Here is a 19,361-nt window from a genome sequence, read left to right as displayed (position 1 = left end):
GCAAAAGCCACAGGATAGTAAGAACTTCTGAGGGGAACTGGGAAATACTAGTTATGGAAAGAAATGGTAGTGTGTTGGCCATATGTGTAAATAATTTCCTTCCCCCTATTCAACCTTCATCCCCAGTAGAAAATAACCAATTCTGAGTGGCAGAATTTCTGCCTCCCTGTCAGCACAAGTCAGAAGCCAAGTCAGTTAGGAGAGTCCTGTTGAAGCACCAGAAACATAGCTTCAAAACATCATTGGCCTACAAATCTGGGGTGAACAGTACCCCAACCCCTTCTCTCCTGCACAGCAACTTGCAGGGACTGTCCACAAGGCACACACTTCTTCTTGACAAGAGACCTTCCATGTAGACCTCAATCCAACTGGCCCTCACTCACTTGTGCTCATGAATTTGTCAAAATTGATGACAGACCTTAACCAAGACAAGAATTGGGAGGGCCTGTAGGAGGAGCTCTCATACCTTATGTCTGTTGCAAAAGGCCTACAGTAAAAGGAACTCTATGGTTATTACAGCCCTTTCCCTTGACTTCTTCTTTCCCTCAAAAGAGAACTTCCTTCTTTTTTTGTCTTGGGGTTTGCATGTAGCTCACCATGGCCTCACATACCCATTGCAATCCTTTCTTTTCCCCTAGTAAATCCTTTTTGCTGACAGATTGACTGTCTTTTTGTTTAGGGTAGACAAATATTAGGTAAAGGGAACCAACATTTATTGAGCACCTTCTATGTGCTAGACTTTGTGCTAAGTATTTTACAAGTGATAGTATCTCATTCAATCCTCACTGTAACCCTGTGAGGAAATGTACACCCTCCATTAACAGATGAGGAAACAGAAGCTTAACCCAGGTCAAGCCACCTATCTGACATTGGTGACATAATGGGACTCAATCCTGGACATGTTTGAGGCACAACAGAAACCACATCAAAAGCTCTGGTTTGTTGTTGTTGTTGTTGTTATTGTTATTGATTTTTAAAATTGTGGTAAAATGCACATAAATTAGACTTTACCATCTTAACCATTTTTGAAAGTACACTTCACTAGTGTTAAGTATATTCACATTGTTGGGCAACCAATCTCCAAAACTTTTTCATCTTGCAAAACTGAAGCTTTATACCCATTAAACAATAATTCCTGATTCTCCATCCCCCCAGCACCTGGCAGCCACCATTCTACTCTCTATGATTTTGACTACTTTATGTACCTCATATAAGTGGAATAATACAGTAAATGTCGTTTTGTGACTGGCTTATTTCACTTAGCATAATGTCCTCCAGGAGGACATTATGTTGTAGCATGGGTGAGGATGTCCCTCTTTTTAAGGCTGAATAATATTTCATTATAAGTATATATCAGATTTTGTTTACCCAGTCATCTATTGATGCACACTTGAGTTTCTTCCTCCTTTGGCTGTCATGCAGAATGCTGCTGTAAACATGGGCATGCAAATATTTCTTAAACATCCTGCTCTCAGTTTTTCTAGATACATGTCCAGAAGTAAAATTGCTGGATCACATGGTAATTCTATTTTTAAATTTTTTAGAACCACAATACTGTTCTCCGTAGAGGCTGCACTATTTCCTATTTTCACCAAGAGTACACGAAAGTTCCAATTTCTCCACATCTTTGCCAACACTTCTATTTTCTGTTTTTGTGATAGTAGCCGTCCTAATGAGTTTGAGGTGTTATTATGGTTTTTATTTGCATTTTCCTAATGATTAGTATGCTAAGCATCTTTTCATATGGTTGTTGTATAGCCTCTTTGGAGAAATGTTTATTCAAATCCATTGCCCATTTTTAAAGGTTATTTGTGGGTTGTTTTTATTTTTTTTTGTTTCGTTGTAAGAGTTCTTTGTATATTCTGGATATTAATCCCTTATCAGTGTATGATTCACATATATTTCTTCCCATTCTGTAGGTTGCCTTTGCACATTATTAATTGTGTCCTTTCATTCATGGACGTTTTTAACTTTGATATAGTCCAGTTCATCTTTATTTTCTTTTATTACTTGTATTTTTGGTGTCATATCCAAGAAACCATTGTCAGATCCAATATCATGAAGATTTTACCTATGCTTTCTTCTAAGAATTTTGTAGTTTTAGGTCTTATGTTTAGATCTTTGATCCATTTTTGGTTAATTTTTGTACATGGTTTTGGCACCCTTATAGAAAATTGTTTGAACATATATGGAAGGATTTATTTCTGGGCTCGCTATTCTGTTGGTCTGTATGTCTGTCTTTATGCCAGTACCACAGTATTTTGATCACTGCAACTTTGTAATAAGTTTTAAAGTCAGGAAGTAAGACCTCCAATTTTGTTCTTCTTTGTCAGGATTGCTTTGGCTATCAAAAGACCTGTTTTGAAAAGAAGGAAAAAAAAAAAAAAAGACTCTTAAAGTCCAGAAATGGAGTGAAGTTCTTAAATGTAGAAGCAATTTGACTTACCTAGAAATGAGCAAGGATGCCACAACAGTCCTCCAGTTTGAGGAAATCAGTGTCTGTAAGAATTTGAAAACATTGTCTCTTTCTTCATAAGTTAGGTCAACTGACCTTAATTAGTCCTGCACTGTCCCGTTTTCTCCCTACTCTTGCCACTCATGATCCTGGCCAGATCTCAGGGTGAGATGGGCTGCTGTAGATGGGTAGCTATGCTGTATTCCTTTCCTTAATGTTGAGGGTCCAAGAGCAGCAGGGCAGAGCAGATCTGTAGTATACAGCATGAGCTTCATGTGAGCCCCAGAGAGTGTTGGGGGCAATCAGAAAGGGGAGTTTCCTTTCCAACTCTCAGTTTAGTGGTGGAGAGTTAGAGCCTGGCAGAACAAAAACACCAAATTCTGTAAACAATACCTCTTTTAATCCAAGACACTGTGACTGGATTTGTGTAGTAAATATGGAAACCATTTTTCTTTCCTTGAAAAAAATACAATCGACAAGAAATATGAGAAATGACAATATTGTTAGCACATTGGAAGAAAGTGGTGAGAGGTCCATGGTAGCCTAGACACTGGTCATAAGGTCAAAGCCAAGGAAATATGAAGAAAAAGACAAGAATATGAGTGATGGGGGTCGGGGTGGGGAACCCAAGTGGTGACTGCAGGGATTGTCTCAGGGCCATATCACTAACCCTAAAGATTGCTCAGAGGCCCCAACCAGGCTTCCCAAGGTGGTCTGAGGCAAACAGTAGGGAGTAGAAAAGGGACCTTCTTTCTTATTACTTCTCTCCATAACTCTCACATCCTTGGGAGTGTTCTCCTCGAATCTTCCCTGATCATCATCACTGCGGTATCTCCTTCCAACAAATTCATGGGTTCTACATTAACCCTCTCTGTCCAAACCCCTAGCTCCTCCCTCCTCAACCCTTAAGAAACCCTAGACGCGTGTGCACACACATACACCAAACTCACAGACACACACACTGGACTATCCTCTTTTCCTGCCTTGAGACTGGTTTCACAAGAGAGCTTGGTGTCCTTCAAACAGGGGAGGTTGAGAGACTGGTTTTCAGTGACAAACACTTGTTAGAGAGGTGGCTTCATGATGCTTTCACTTGATAGAACAGAGTCATAGGGGACTTCAGATTAGAGTAGGGGTCTTTGATGGAAAAGAGCTGCCAACAGAGAAGTTAGTAAAATGATAGAGGTAAAATAAAACAATAAAAGATAGGTAAAAGAAATAAAGCAGTAATTATGAATTGCAGAGCACTTTCTACTCACCCAGCATCACTCGGCATGTCACTTGTACTGCCTCGGTCAATTCTGATAACCACTGTGTCCCTCTACTGTAGAGAGAGGTGGCTCACATCCCACCCTTCTCTGAAACCTGCATTGGTCACAGAAGAATTGGGTACATTATTAGTGTGTAAAGCATGACACTTTGTCTGTTCAGAGCAGCACTGTATCCAGTGTGTGAATAGGCATGTCAGAGACGAGAAACCTCACTTGGGCTTTCAGCCGTGGTTCCATTTTTGAGGGTTAACTTCTCAGGACCTCAGTTTGCTGCTCACAGAATGATGGGGGAGAGGAAAGAATAGGAAAAGCCAATACACAGAAGGCATCAGCAGGAGTTCTTGAGAGCATCCCCACACAACCATGCAGCACCTTCTGCTCACACCCAGGATTAACAGAAGGGGGCAGGGGAGGGAGAGGAAGAGGGGCACCTACTACCTTCCTCCTGTCTCAGCAACAGGAAAGCATCCCAGTGACCTGGGCTTCTGACAACTCATTTCCCATCCCCCAAGTCAAGGTTTCTCGGGGAGGAAAATAGAAAAAGGATAAGAAGAACAATTCGCCCCCTTTGCAGGGTGTGTATGTGTTATAATTATTTTCCTTTCCTGTGTTCTGAGTGACCCAACAACATTCCCTCATAGCAACTGCACTTTTATATGGATTAAGAACCAAATGTTGAAAACATAACAGAAAAAGGAATCTTACTGCAGTTTCCAATATTTGAACTGCCAAGAACCAGGAGCTTCAGGGAAGCTAAATCAATTACTTAAGAAGTTTCCATTTTTTCAGCTTTTCTCAAGAAAAGTTGGAGGGAGGTTCTAACCTACCTTTCCAAATAAAGGAGAAAAGCACACAAATGGCAGTGAACTGATAACCAAGGCCTTTCCATAGTGTACACGTTGGGTGGGAGGGCCTGCCCAGGGTTGCCAAGAACACCAAAGCTGACTCCAGAAGTCTTCCTGGGATTGCAGTGGAAAAGCCCTTTTAAGTTGTGAATTTTCCCAGGTTAGTTAAGAGATTTGCACCCTTGTCAGTAAACTCAATTTTTGGAACTCGGGGCTTTGAAGTAAAAATGTCTAAGGACATGGACTTTATTGTCTTGTTTCTAGAATCTTATTCAGTATATGTATTATATCATTTTTAAAAATCTTGTTCAACTTAATGAAATTCGCCTAATGTTTGTTGAATGCCTGAGTGTGAGAATTCAGAGATTCAGCATGAACTCAGGAGCTCACGATGTAGAGGGGAAGATAGCACACTGACAGATATCTATGGAAGTATATAATCGATGCTTCAAAGGAGAGAGCGTCTGCGTGAGGAAAATGATTCTGCTTCAGAGGGTCAGGACAGAATAGTGAAGAATGATGGAGATAAAAGCCCTTGATTGGTAAGGTGATGAGGCAATACAGAGCAAAGGGACTCTTTTGTGCTCCAGATTTTATGAACTTCATCTTGGTTAATCCACACACATACAGTACTACAGACGAGGATGCTGAGACAAGGGGAGACAATGTTACTTGTCCAAGGTTACAAGACAGTAACACACGGTTCGGTCAGGCATCCAACTCATGGTCTATAGATTCCAGGTGTACTCTAGAGTGAGACACGTGGGCTGTGTCCTAGCGTGAACTAGGATGAGTTCTGCTCTGAATATGGCAAGCTAGACGTACATTTGGGAGTACATCAGCTAGAAATGAGGGTCTGGGATAAGAAGAGAGTTTGGAGAGAGATTTGGGAGTACAGGCAGATGGCTAGTAGTTGAGTTACAGGTGAGAGTGAGTGAGATTGTCCTGGGCAGGTATGTGGTGAGAAAAGTAAGTGTACAAAGAATCCTGGGGTAATGGAAAGAGTGAGAAGATGGAAGAGGAAATGAGGAGAGTGCCCGAAACAACAAAAAGGGAGATAAAACCATGGAAACCAAGAGAAAGGAGAATTCTAAGGAATGAAGAGAGTTAGTAAGTGCTACAAATGCTGAAAGCTTACACAGGACAAGAAGAGCCATTTGATCTGGCAATTAGAAGGCTGTCAGAGACCTTAGACCAAGGGTGTCCATACTTTTTTCAACATTTTTTACCAAGGGCCATATGCGGTAAAATACACAAACAGCCGGGCCACTCACTCAAGGTGAAGTACGTATTGCCTCACCTGGTTTATTTAAGCAAACTAAATATATTTTTGGAATTTGCTGCGGGCCAATAAAAAATGGATTGCGGGCCACAATTGGCCCACAAGCCGCAGTTTGGATACCCCTGCCTTAGAGAAAGGACTTTTAGTAGAATACTGAAATGGAAAGATAGGTGAGAGCTTGACCAAGAGTAAAGTGGGGATAAAAAGGCAAAATTGGTCAGGAAAGCTGACTATGGAGGCAGGGAGAGTTAATCCTTTAGCTTTTAAGGGTCAAAGAAAAGATTGTTTTGCTTTTTTGTTGGTCTATTTCAGGATGTAGGATTTTTTTTAAAAGTTTGTGTGCAAAAGGCAGGATGTTCATCAAAAAGAAAAGATTCTGGGGTAAAGAAGAGGCAGAAGTTTTGAGAAGAAACAGAACCCCACAGGGAAAGGTGTAGAAGTCAGCCTTGGAGAGACAGTAGATGGTGCAGACACATTTGGAGGACACTCAGGGGACCAGGAACAACACCTCCTGTCATCCTCCATTTTCTCTGTGAAACCAGTGCTACAAGTCTACGTTGAGAGTGAAGCAGCTTATAGGGGGAGTGAGATGTGTAGCAGCTGAGAAAAATAGGAAACCAGCAGAAAGGTGTTTGCATGAATGAAGAAAGGTGGTGGGAGGCTAGGCTATTATATATGATCAGAGGAAAAATAACACACAGTGGCCTGATATCAATGCAGGAGACAGCAAACCACCAACATAGACCAAGAAGTGGGTACCTTGCAGGTCAGTATGTGGTGTTCCCATCAGGCACACTGACTAGTCTGCACATGTTCATTACACCCAGAATCTTCTGTGGTGAAGACAGGGATGTGCGTGCTGATAGAAAAAAGAATATGTGGATCATTTCATCAAGCACTTCTATGTAAAGTGGGCTTCAGTGTGGGCCTTTCCCTTAGCCCAGTCTATCCTAATAGTTATATATATATGGGTTTTTAATAGTTTTCCTGTATAACTTATTGTGCCATCCAGTTTACACATAAGAAAATGGAGGGTTAGTTAAGCAACTTTCCTGAGGTTACCAAAGTAATTTTTGTCAGAACCAGATTTTGCACCCAGGTCTGTCTTGTAATAATATGCTGCTAAATATTAATATTATGTTTTCCTGACACAGAAAAATTTCTAACATACATTGAAATAAGTCAAACAGAAGAAGTCGAGAACCATATGATTTCACTGATATGTGGGATATAAAACTGAAAGCAACAAAGGAACAAGACAAACAAATGAAGAAACAAAAACTCATAGACATAGACAATAGTTTAGTGGTTACCAGAGGGTAAGGGGGAAGGAGGGTGGAGGATGAGTGTAAAAGGGATCAAATATATGGTGATGGAAAGAGAACTGAGTCTGGGTGGTGAACACACAATGGGATTTATAGATGATGTATTACAGAATTGTACACGTGAAACTTGTGTAACTTTACTAACCATTGTCACCCCAACAAACTTCAATTAAAAAAAACAAAACAAAAAAAAAAAAAAAACATTGTCACAAGTGTTTTGATATGTATAAACATTTTCTAGAAAGGGCCCTTAAATAGATTACTCTCCTGATGAGGTGGCCATATGAGCTATTCGCCCATCACTGGTTTGTTCATTCACTCACTCAACCTTCTATTCATTCATTCCACAAACATTTCTTTTTGAGCATGTATTGTACAATGAGCTCAGCCCCAGGCAAGTCAGCAAGGACCCACATATGAAAGAGACCTGATTCCTTCTTGAAGGAGCTTTCAGCCTCGGAGGAAACAGGAACCCAGACAAAAACATTCAGGTCTCTGCCGAGGGTGTCGTGAGAGCAGACTATACCAAGGGGAACCAAGGGTGAGGGGTGTTTTCTGGGAAGTCAGAAAAGATTCCAAGAGGAAGGGGCCAGATCTGAGGCTAGACGATGAGTTAGAGCTAGGGGAGCTACCTGTGGGGTTAGGGTCTGAAACATGGGAGGCAAAGTGGCCTTTGGGGAGAGGCAGAGTAGCTGGAATCACAAACAAGCCCAAGTGGCTAAAATGATTTCCTGAATGTCAAGAAGTTGCCTTTTTCCTGACTTTTTGATATTTCAGCATGCCACCTGCATAATTATTGGGGTGACACATTTATTTAAGTCAACTATTTAAAAATAACCTAGCTTCAAATTTAAAAATCCACAGAATTGCTGTTTTTGATCGGTAGTTTATTTTTTCTAAGACACTAAAATAAAACAAAAAAAACTCATCTGTGTATCTTATCCATCTGTCATGTGTTCATGTGAATACCCTGGGCCAGAGCATAGAAGTGAGAGTCTGGATCGGTGACCACGTAGAGAGAATAATGGAAACAGTGGAGTGTCTCTGGATACCCATGTGTGCATGAGCATATACCCTTACGTGTGGCATTGGCACATGATTTCAGAATGGGAGGACACAGGTTTGGAGATGAGAGGTTATGCCACCCTGCTGTGGGAGTAGGTGGGTTGCACAGTGAGTGGTCATTTTAAAACATAGAAAACAAATGCGAGCCCATCTGCTATTCATCTTATTTGGATCCCAGGAGGCCACCTTATTGCACTAAATAGCCAGAGATATCATTTCAGGAACCTTATTATCTTAGCAATAGGAAGACAGCATCTATACGAAGTCCCTGCAAAATGCAAACCAGCCTTAGCCTGTATTGACTGGGTACTTTAGTCTTCTACTGGGTGAAGAAATAGATTGAGTTAACCCAACAGGCAGCTCTTGGCAAAAAAAAAAAAAAAAAAAAAACAACAACAACAAAAAAACGCCACTGAACTGCTGAGCTGCAGAGGCAGGGTCCTGCCCCATAGCACAAGTGCCCCGTCAGCTGGCCTGTGGGACCTGGGGGGCAGGGTGCATCCGGCCCATGCTGAGAGGGTTTGCAGGGGGCCACCGGAGCCACCTACCAGGGTCAGTGCCTTAGTGTTTGCGTCCTCAGCTCCACTGTTGAGGTTGGGGCCTCATTAAGCCGTGCCTCTTGTCACCCCTAGAGAGAGGGCCAGACAACAAGTAATGTCTGTCTTCTGTTGGCAGAACAACTCCACTCCGAGGCTGCTCCGCCTTCCTTAGAAGGCCAGAAGAAGGGTAGACGGAAGGAAGGAAGAAAGAAAAGAAGCAAAGAAGGATGGATGCACACGCAGAAGAATGTGGCTACTGTTTGGACTGTTTAAGCTCCAAACACAGTAGCCAAGAGCTCATGTCAAATGGTGAGTAAATGAAAAGGTCAGCGTGTCCAGGGACCCAATTACCCTCAGCCTGGTGCACAGGAAGGACCAATTAATTCTTATTAGCTTGGCTTCAGCTTCGGTGCAACGATGTGGGAGCCTCTCTGGCTGTTCCAGCTCCAGTTCGAGGTGTCCCTAGTCCAAACACCCCACTGTGAACCTTGTTTGCTCAAGGCTCAGACTCAACCTTAAACGCTTGCTGCTTTTACCCAAGAAAAAAGAGAGCATGGCCCAGAGGTATGAGCTCTCCTTTCTAAACCTGTCTTATTTTTCTCTAAAACAAGAATCCTTTTGACCACACAGATATTACATGAATCATGACACACCACACCCCATTGACCTTGCACATGCTTACACACAGTCTTCTGAATTCAAATGACCTGAGTGTCACTAAGAGCTTGGATCATGTCAACATAGCCTAATTTAAATCTTTAAACATAATGAGTAGTGTAATTAGATTGTGTATGCCTCTCATGTTGTATTGGTTTAACCTATTAAAATAAGCATGCAATCGTTAAGCTCGGCAGACAATCTGATACTGACATTCTCTCACTGTGAAGTACAAGGACAGCACTGAGAGGTCCAAACTTGGAGATGGAAATTTTGTCTTTTGACAATTTTATCCTGTTTTTTTAATATAATTTCCTCTCCCTCATGTCAAGTTTCTTTTCCCATATCTTTTATCCACTACTTCGCTCCCCAGGCCTGAATCCAGTTTTGTCTTTCTCAAAACTTTATTCTTAGATGGGGACCAGTTAATTCACACAGGGCTACCTGAGGTCTATCGTATGTCAGTATTTCTTCAATCTAATCCAGAGAATGCCTGCAGATGTCATACGTAGGTGCTTGTTAACAATTCAAATTCCTGGGTTCTACCAACTGAATCACAATTTGTAGGAGTGGAAAACTGAAATAAAGAATGTAACTTTATACACACACACACACACACACACACACACACACACACTGAAAAACCACTAAGGTGAGTTTGGCGTCCCAGGGCTATAAGAGAAGTTTGCAAACCTTAAAGACTTGGAGAGTCCAGGACAACACTCTAAGAGTTGGTCTTGGGTGGGCGGTGTATAAACATGTTTGGATAACACAGTTTCTACTGTATATGTGAACTTCTCAGATCCAGTCCTCAACAAAAAACCAATAGAATAGAGACGTGAGAAGTTCAAATAGCCGTACTTCATCATACGAACACCAAAAAAGGAAACCAGTATGGTAAAAGAGTAGACGGTGGAAGGGGTACTGGGAGGGAGACGCCATAGGAAGGATGGGGGGAGTGCTTGTACTTGATCTGATTTCCTGCAACTTCTGAACATTTATTAATCAGATGTCTGCACAGTGGCAGGACTAATGGTGTCTGAGCCACCTACAGGTTGAGTATTAAATGCTCAGACATTCAGGCCCTGCTAGTTTCCCTTGCTCCATACACATTAGGCCTTACAAAATAAGAGCCTACCCCTACACCCGCAAACTCAAATGCACTCACTTCAGGATCCCTGTGTCATTTAGAAATGGGATTCTCCATGGGACACAAATCAATCTATGGTGGCTTACACAGTTTGTTATCCTCATTCAATGATATACCTGAGGATACGTGCCTCCAAATTCTTAACATCTGAGGCTCTTTCTGATCTGCCTTCTTTAGAATACAGCCTCATCTTTATGGTTGTTGTACCTCACCTTCCCTTTGCATCCCAGGCAAAGTGAGGAAAAGGGAAGGAAAGATGCCACTTTATCAGGAAAATCAAACTTTCCCTGAATCCCCAGAAAGCTTCTGCTTCTCACTGGTGAGACCTATCTGAAACGGTACCTCCAATTGCAATGGAATACTATAAATGGAGCTTTTTATTTTTAAAATCTGCAACACTGTCCCCTTGAACAAAATCGGGATGGTATTAGTAGCGAAGAAGAGACACCTGGATGCTGGGTAGGTAACCAGCGTGTGCGCCCAGGCTCATCTGGGGATTCTTTTGTTGTATGTATTTGCTTGTCCTTACAGCTGTGGTGTGAGAAACAGTGACACTAAGCTCCTTCCCTCTTCACACAGTCCCTCAGAATTTTACATGTGCTTCAAGCTTCTTGAATCTAATTTTAGGTGCAGTCATTCATTCACTCATGTGTTGAAACCCTACTCAGAGTCAGGCAAAAGCTGCACCCTATGAGCACCACGGAGTGAAGCTGATTTCTGCTCTCATGAGGCTTGCATTCCAGCAGAGGGATGGAGACACATGAACAGGTGAGTGTAACACAAAGAAGGAGTGCCAAGATAAGGGAAGTAAATGGTGTAATGGGGGTGTACAATATGGCAGCACACCCAGCCCAGTGGGAGTTAGGGAGGCTGCTCAGAGTAGCAAAGAAAGAGGGTGATGGAGAGCAATGGGTGGGCCCTTCTAGGAGGGATGGTCAGCATCTTATAAAGGATCTGGGAGAAGACTACTGGGCTTCTGGAGACTTTTAAAGTTCAGAATGTCTGAACTATAGACCGTGAAACAAGGACAAGCAAGCAGGAGAGAGGTAGGCAAGAGTCAAGTCATGATGACCTTGTCAGAACAGCACAGGGATCCAATGCAGGACCTGAAACAGGAATCACAGATGGTTACAGAAGGTCACACTGAAGCCTCTCTCAACTCTGGTGGCCTGTCTAGGTAGAATATTCTCACCACCTTTGATGGATCAGTTCAGATAACTCCATTCCAAATTGTTTTCCTTTTATTTGATGAGGCAATTGAGTAGAAAACAGATGATCCTATTTTCAGTCTTTCATTGTAGTGACTGTGTATACACAACTTCTAAAATTTTTTAATCAGAGTGACCAGACCATGCTACTAGTGTGCTTACTGACCTGTGACATCTAAAGTCATCTCAATGAGCTATCAAGACTTGGCATAAACTGTTAGCATATAACCTACTGCATGATCATTATGATGCACTAATGAACCCCCAATTATGAGTGAGTATGACAGCATTCCCTCACTACTATCTTCCCATCCCCCTCGCTGGCCACTCCCAAGTCCCTCCCACCATTCAGTAGGCAGCTGGTTACTACCAGCCAATGAAGACTCACCTTGGAACTTTCTCCCTCATTGTAAATGCAGAGCCCACACAGAAATGTCAGCATGCATTCAGAATTTATAATGTGTGATTGATTGATCAAGGATGAAAGTCAGGGTTGTATTGAAAATCCTCAGATACTGAATGAGAATGTGTGAAAATTAAAGCAAAAGATCATCTGGAAATCTACTTTTCTGAATTTTTCAGCAGGACAAGATAAGAGAGATGGGAAGAGGGAGTAAAGAGTAGAGGGAAATAAAAAATATATTTATTGACCACTTCTCGTTTAACTGTTATCTTCACACATATTTCCCACCCTTTGTTACCACTCCTCCAGTAGATGAGTAAGCCGAAGATCAGAGAGGTCAAATGCTCTCCTACAGGACAAAAGCCCATGCTTCCCACTTCACCAGCCCGCCTTTCTAATGAGAAAGCTTTAAAATGAAAACCCCATTTTGTGTATACTCTAAGAAAAAACAAGTAGAAGCAGAAGAGCTAGAATCAATCTCAAGATCTTTTTATTTTTTTCTGGATTAAGACATTTCAATATACGTAATGTATAGTACTTTATATAGTTTATTAATTTCATTTTCTATAGTACACTGTAATTAATTCAGTGACATCATATAGACACAGGATGAAAGCTGGGTTTTCTTGTGTAACAAAGTACAAAACATGTACGGAAGAATTATCACACTCAATGGTTGTAAGAGATCAACTTTAAGGATGACTCAAGTTTAGAGTAGTTGTTGCTTCACATGGTGTTCCCTCAAGACTTAGGTGCCACCCAGTGTTGCCGTGTTTGTGCAAATGCCAGCTCTGTACCACACAACTATCTCCCTTTGCCAGCCCCACTTTTGCCTGTTTTGCTGCTGCCCCTACAGGACTTGACAGATGATTTTGAAGAGATTTTGTCATGAACTCAGAAACGTCAGGCCATTCGTGGCTGGAATTCAGCATATTCAGTGACTGTTCCATTTCCTGTGTCATGTCAGCATCACTTGTGTTGACCACTTTGGGCAGGAGCACAGATGGCAACAATGGAAGTAGCATCATCATAACCATTGAGTTCATCAGTCTGTCCAGGCCCATGACTCCCCTTTCATAGTAAGAAGGTGGGCCTGAAGATTTCATTTAGAGAGGGTAGGGCAGCCAGACCCCTTCTGATGTTTTGATATATTTCACATATCTTGCTCTTGTTTTACCTTTTGAAGTGATATCTACTCAGATGCAATCAAACCTGTAAGCTGGAGATATAAGTTCCACTCCAGAAGATCCAGAAGGTATATCATGAACCACAAAACTCCCATCTGTCTTAAGGAAGCTGATATGTTCTCCGTGTACCAGCACTTGGGCCGCCGAGACCCAGTCCTAGGCTTTACCCCTGGAACAACCGTATGACCTTCAGTCTTGAAGCGATCTCCTATGCCCACCCCCAATCCCTCCCAACCCCTGGGCAGAAGCCCTGGGCACCTACGAGCTCTGGGCATCCCCTGCTCGCAGCAGCAGCAGGGCAGAGAAGAAGCCCCACAGAGCAGTCACCATGACAGCAGCTCTCAGCAGTTCAGCCAGCAGCCTGAAGATCTTGATAATGAAAAAAACAGTTCATGTAGAACTTTCATCCACACAAAACCTGCACACAAATGTTTCTAGCAGCTATATTCATAATTGCCAAAAATTGCTAGCAACCAAATGTCCCTTAATAGGGAGAAACTTAAATACCTATTGCTAAGTGAAAGAAGCCAAACTCAAAAGACTACATTGTATACGATTCTAACCAGACGATATTCTGGAAAAGGCAAAATGATAGAAACAGTAAAAAGATCAGTGGTGGTTAGGGGTTGGGAAGAGGGTGGCACACGAGGGATTTTTAGGGCATTGAAAATATTCTGTGCAATACTGTAATGGTGAATATATGACATTATGAATTTGTCAAGTCCCATAAAATGTACAACACCAAGAGTGACCGCTAATGTAATTATGGATTTCAGTTAATAATAGTGTATCAATCTTGGCCCATCAATTATGACAAACATACCACACTAACGCAACATGTTAATAACAGGAGAAACTGGGAGTGGGGAGAGAGCATATACAGGAACTCTAAAATTTTGGCACACTTTTTCTGAAAACCTCAAACTGCTATGAAAAATAAAGTCTATTTTTAAAAAGCCTCTGGCATGATTTTTTCTTCAAAGAAGACCCAGGAGTTTTAGATGCTGCCAGTGGGCCTAGTAGACACAGGGGATTCATAGGGTGGAGGGGACTATCTCATGGAGATCCTTCCATTCAGTCATGTGCCTGGCCCTGGCCACACAGGTCGAGGCATGTGGCCTACCACTGCTTACTCAAAAGGTTCCATAAGTTACGTGCAAAATCTGGAGGCAGGCTCTCCTCTCTGGTCTAGCGGTGGTCTGACTAATACATGACTAGGAATTTTCAAGGAGACATGATGCTGTATAGCTGAGGCCCCATAGTCTGTGTAAACAAGTAGCACTGGCCTCATAGCTAGTAACATTTAGGGTGAGGTGACTCATGCTCACGTCAGAGAGCCTTCAGATGACTGAGTTTTCAGGTCACAACATGATATGTAGGCTGGCTGGCTGAGAAATCCTCATGAGGGCTCCCTAAATACTGGGGACACAGGGGAGGGGGGCAAGAGGAAAGGCTGACTGAGCTGGGCTGAGAACATTCAGAAATGCTAAACCTTTGATCCATTGTCTGGAAGGCATGCCAAAAATGTGATTTGTGGTGCCACTTTATCCTCTAAACATAGCTCTTCTCTGGAGACACATTAAAAAGAATACTAGCTAACACAACTGAGGGCTAAACATTTAACACTTCAACAAGCCCACAGGGAGGCATGACTGATAGCCCAATTTTACAGGTGAGAGACCTGGACTTCCAGAGGTGAAGGAGCATGCCTTAAGGAGCCGTGTGGGCTTACAGAGGTGAAAGGCCAAGCCTCAATCACCCAACTAGAATATACTGGGTTTGCCCATCTCACAGCTGGAGAGCTGAACCATGTAGGTATATTGCTTTCCACATTAATAACTCAGCACGGCCAGTAATGCCTTTAGTCCTCTCTGGGAGTATTTAGCGGTCAACAGAAATAGTAAGTCCCATGCTTTTATTTCTTGAGGTGTCAGTTAAATCTACTCTGTCTTCTTTATTCCATGCTAGTTTTCCATCATATCCAGAACTGAAGCACCCCTTCTTTCTCTTGGCTTCTAGATCTTTTGCCATCATACAGGTTCCCTCTGCACTGAAATTAGGGAAAGGAGACAGGGTCCAGACACCAGAGGCCCTGAGTACCTGACGGCGCGCATTAATAACCATCCTTATCACCACCACCACCACCAGAGCTCCCAGAGCACCAATACCGCACTAATCATTTTTCATGCATGAGCTCACCTAATCCCCTACCTTATGAAAACGGTCCCACTATCACCCCCATTTTACAGATGAGGAAAGTGAGACTTGGAGGGTTAACTGACTTGCACAGAGGCAGAAGGCGTGGCTGCACTGAAATGCCAGCTGCACTGTTTCTGACTCTTCAAGTCCCAGCATGTTGTGATAATGTGGTGACTACTCGGCTTAAGTAGACCAAAGAGGAATTTGTGTCTTTCATATCACAGACTCTCTGCGGTCTTTAGATGACATTTAAAAATCAAATATGTTTCTGTTATGTCTATTTTCTCCTGATGTTTTCCCAGTGGGAGCTTGAGACTTTTCCACTGGAGACGACTGGTTTATGTTCCCCAGGAACCCAGTGGAATGCCATGACTGAGAATGTCATTGTGCTAAATACCTTCGGTTCTCTCACAACCACAGATCGTAGTATGTATAAAATGGACATACAAACTTCCTGCATATTTGTTCCTTCCATTCCAGACATTCTTCTTACACCACAGAAGGAAATGTATATCCAGGAGTTAATGGGGCTTCTAAAAGGGGATTTTCCCCCACCCCAATATAATATAAGCTTCAAACTAGTCAGTGACATGGCAAACTTATCATTTCTCTGCTCATGGACCCCACAGAGCCACTGGGGGCAGGGGCAGCTCTTAAGGTCCTAGGCAAAAGGCCTGAACTTCTTTTTTCCAGGGTTGTTTCAGCTTTCAAAAGTAAATGTATGAATACACCCTCTCTGTCTGGGTTCTAGGAATACAGCTGATTTTTTCAAAAAACTTTTTTATGCATGAAAACCTAAGAATCATATAACCAGCACCTAATGAAAGCCTGCATTAGGCAGGTGTCTTTGATCTGGATAAAGACTGTATAAGACTTCCCACCTAGGTGTGTATGTTAATGCTATGTGCGTATGATCAGATTGTGTTTACCTAAATACAGCCTAAATAATCATTTCTGAGATACCATAACTGAATTCCGTATTGCACATTTATTTTAAGTCGTTGCTGTTTATTTCACTGAATATAAATAGAATTAGCACCAAGATGTCAATATGAAGATGAACGCGGCTTTCTGCCCTAAACACCCAGGGTTTCCCAGTGTTCCGTGGCAGCAGCCGCAGGACACCATACCGAGCATGAGACCCTTCTGAATATGGGGCCCATGACTCAGGTCCTGGCCATGAGGGGACATCACACCAATTGGGCAGCAGCCGTACAAGACACTGGAGCTTGTTTTCTTCTTTAGATCTTTAAACCCAGAGCAAATCCCCTCACGGAGGTTGTAGGAGGTGGCCTGGCCGGCTGAGGGGTCAGCTCTCAGAGGCTCCACCCTCTGCTACCTCTTCTGAGTTCACACCCCACCTCTCCCACCTGTTCCCAGACTTACAAATGCGATCCTGTGCAGAGTACCTGAACGCAGCTGCATCTGATTCTGATCACCTGGAAGGTGCTTTTCCCAAAGCTGTGGGCACACAGCCAGATGCAGGGCAGAGATCTAGCACATCTTCCTTTCTCTTCTTTCCACTCTAAAAGAGAATGGATGTCTTCCTTCTAACCATAATATTTAAAATTTTTTCACCTTCATTCATAACTTATTTTATTTAACTTTTTGTTTATTTTGTAATGTACTATTCATGTTTTATTTGAAAATATTTATATATTGACAATATTTCAAACATGTAAAATAATTAATTACATTTTAAACATAATATACAGCCATCCAAGTATATCTAATGTTAGACTTAATAAAGGTTGGCATTTATTTCTTTCAGATCTGTTTTTTTTATTTGAAAAAGGAAATATGACAGACATATTTGAAATGCTCCATGTACTCCTTTCCCATTTATCCCAGAATTAACCACAGTCTTGGGAATTTTTATAAGTGTCCCATCAATGCTTTTATATTTTGACACTTAGGCAAATATATAGTATTATTTGCTTTTTAATTTACTCAAATTATATATTACAATCGCAACTTTTATTTTTACTCAACCCTGAACACTTTCAGAACAGATCTATATTGATACAGTAGATCTCGGACATTTGTTTTAACTGCTGTGTAGTAAGCCGCTGAATGCATGTAGGAGAATTTCTCCGTGACTCATGCATGAGTCTTTCTGTTTCTACCTGATTGTTTGTTATTGTAAACAATATACAGTGAAGACTCTTGTACACAGTTCCTTGTGCACGTTGGTATATTTTCAGGACATGTACCTGGTTTGTAGAGTCTGAAATCTGCAAGTGGAGAGCAGCTTGGCAATATCCATTCAGGGGCCATATCAATCTGCTCCTCACATTCAGTGCCTGAGTCCCCAAACCCCACACACAGCCTTCCCACACTTATTATGATGAGACATTATTGTTTCCAAACTGATGAGTGCGAAGAGGCATTTCTTGCTGCTCTAATCCACATTTCCCTGTCATTGTGGTGGATTGAGTGTCTTTCCACGTGTTTATTTGCCATTAAGTTTTTCTCTTCTGCTGAACACTTATCCTTCACCTTTAAAAACAACAGGTTGTAACCCTCAGTTTTCGCTCTATGTCTCTGAGACTGTTTCTGATTAGTTCGTTCATTTATTCTTTTCGTTAGATTCCACATATAAGTGAGATCATATGGTAGTTGCCCTTCTCTGTCTGACTTATTTCAATTAACATAATGTTCTCTAGGTCCATCCATATTGTTGCAAATGGTAAGATTTCCTTCTTCTTTATGGCTGGGGATGGGGGATGTCACTGTGTGAGGGATATAAATGATGAAAGTCTAACTATTAAAAAAAAACCACAATAGGTTGTTTGCCTTTCGTTTATTGCTCTGAGGGAGTTCTTTACACATTCTGAATATGGATTCTGTTAGTTATAAATGTAGGAAATACCTTTCCTGTCTGTGATTTGTTTTTTAACTTTGGATTGTCTTTTGTTATACAGAAGATTTTAATTTTAGTATCGTTAAATTTATCATTCTTTGTTTTTACAGTCTGTGGTTTGCATGTTTGGGAAATCCTTCTCTAATCTAAGCTCTTTTAAAGATACTCTGCAGTATATTCTTGTTTCAAACTTAATTTTATAATTTTGTATTGATTATTAAGTCTTTGTCCATAAGCATGTATTGTTTTATAAAAATTGTGTGAAATGCACATAACATAAAATTTAACATTTCTCCAATATATTCTTCTAAATATTTAAAAAATTTTCTCTCCATATTTATGTCTTATTCCTCCTGGAATATAATTTTCTATATTACAAAAATAAGTATAATTCTATCAAGAAGGAAGCTAATATTTCTGAGTTAGAATGCTAACTTAATTTTTTTCCAAATGGAATTTTCTCAGAATCATTTATTTAATAGCACTTACTTGTAATGCCACTTCTATTATATATCAAGTTCACATATCTGTATGTTATCTTCCATTGGCCAGTTTGTCTGTTTCTTCACTAATACCATGCTATTTTAATTACCATATCTTGATCAGGATTATTGATACCTAATAAGGAAGTTCACCTTTGTGTCGTTAGGATGCTTCGGGCTGCAATTAACACTGGCATAGAAAGTGGGGTTTCATAAAATATCATCTAACAAGAACTCTGAAGGAAAATTGCTGTTGCTACTTCAACCATCACTTTTTCATGAAATCCCATTCAAACACAGAACAAAAGGCAGAGGCTTGAAGGGCATCCCTGGTTTTGTATTAGGAAAAACAAAACAAAAAATTCCTTTCCCAAGAAGCCCTGCTAGAGATAGCTCTTCGGATGCCATTCCCCAGTCACAGGTGACACAG

General features: G+C 41.4%; 1 pseudogene; it reads right to left on the bottom strand.

The window, feature by feature from the left end:
• Positions 1-13,004: 13,004 nt before the first annotated feature.
• Positions 13,005-13,717, bottom strand: LOC109433733 (endoplasmic reticulum membrane protein complex subunit 7 pseudogene; annotated as a pseudogene).
• Positions 13,718-19,361: the final 5,644 nt, after the last annotated feature.

Source organism: Rhinolophus sinicus, chromosome 4 (genome assembly GCF_057876585.1).
Source record: "Rhinolophus sinicus isolate RSI-liver-muscle chromosome 4, RSI-T2T, whole genome shotgun sequence".
Lineage (NCBI taxonomy): Eukaryota > Metazoa > Chordata > Mammalia > Chiroptera > Rhinolophidae > Rhinolophus > Rhinolophus sinicus.
The sequence above is the reverse complement of the archived record's forward strand: the minus strand, read 5'-3'. Positions and strand labels throughout refer to the sequence as shown.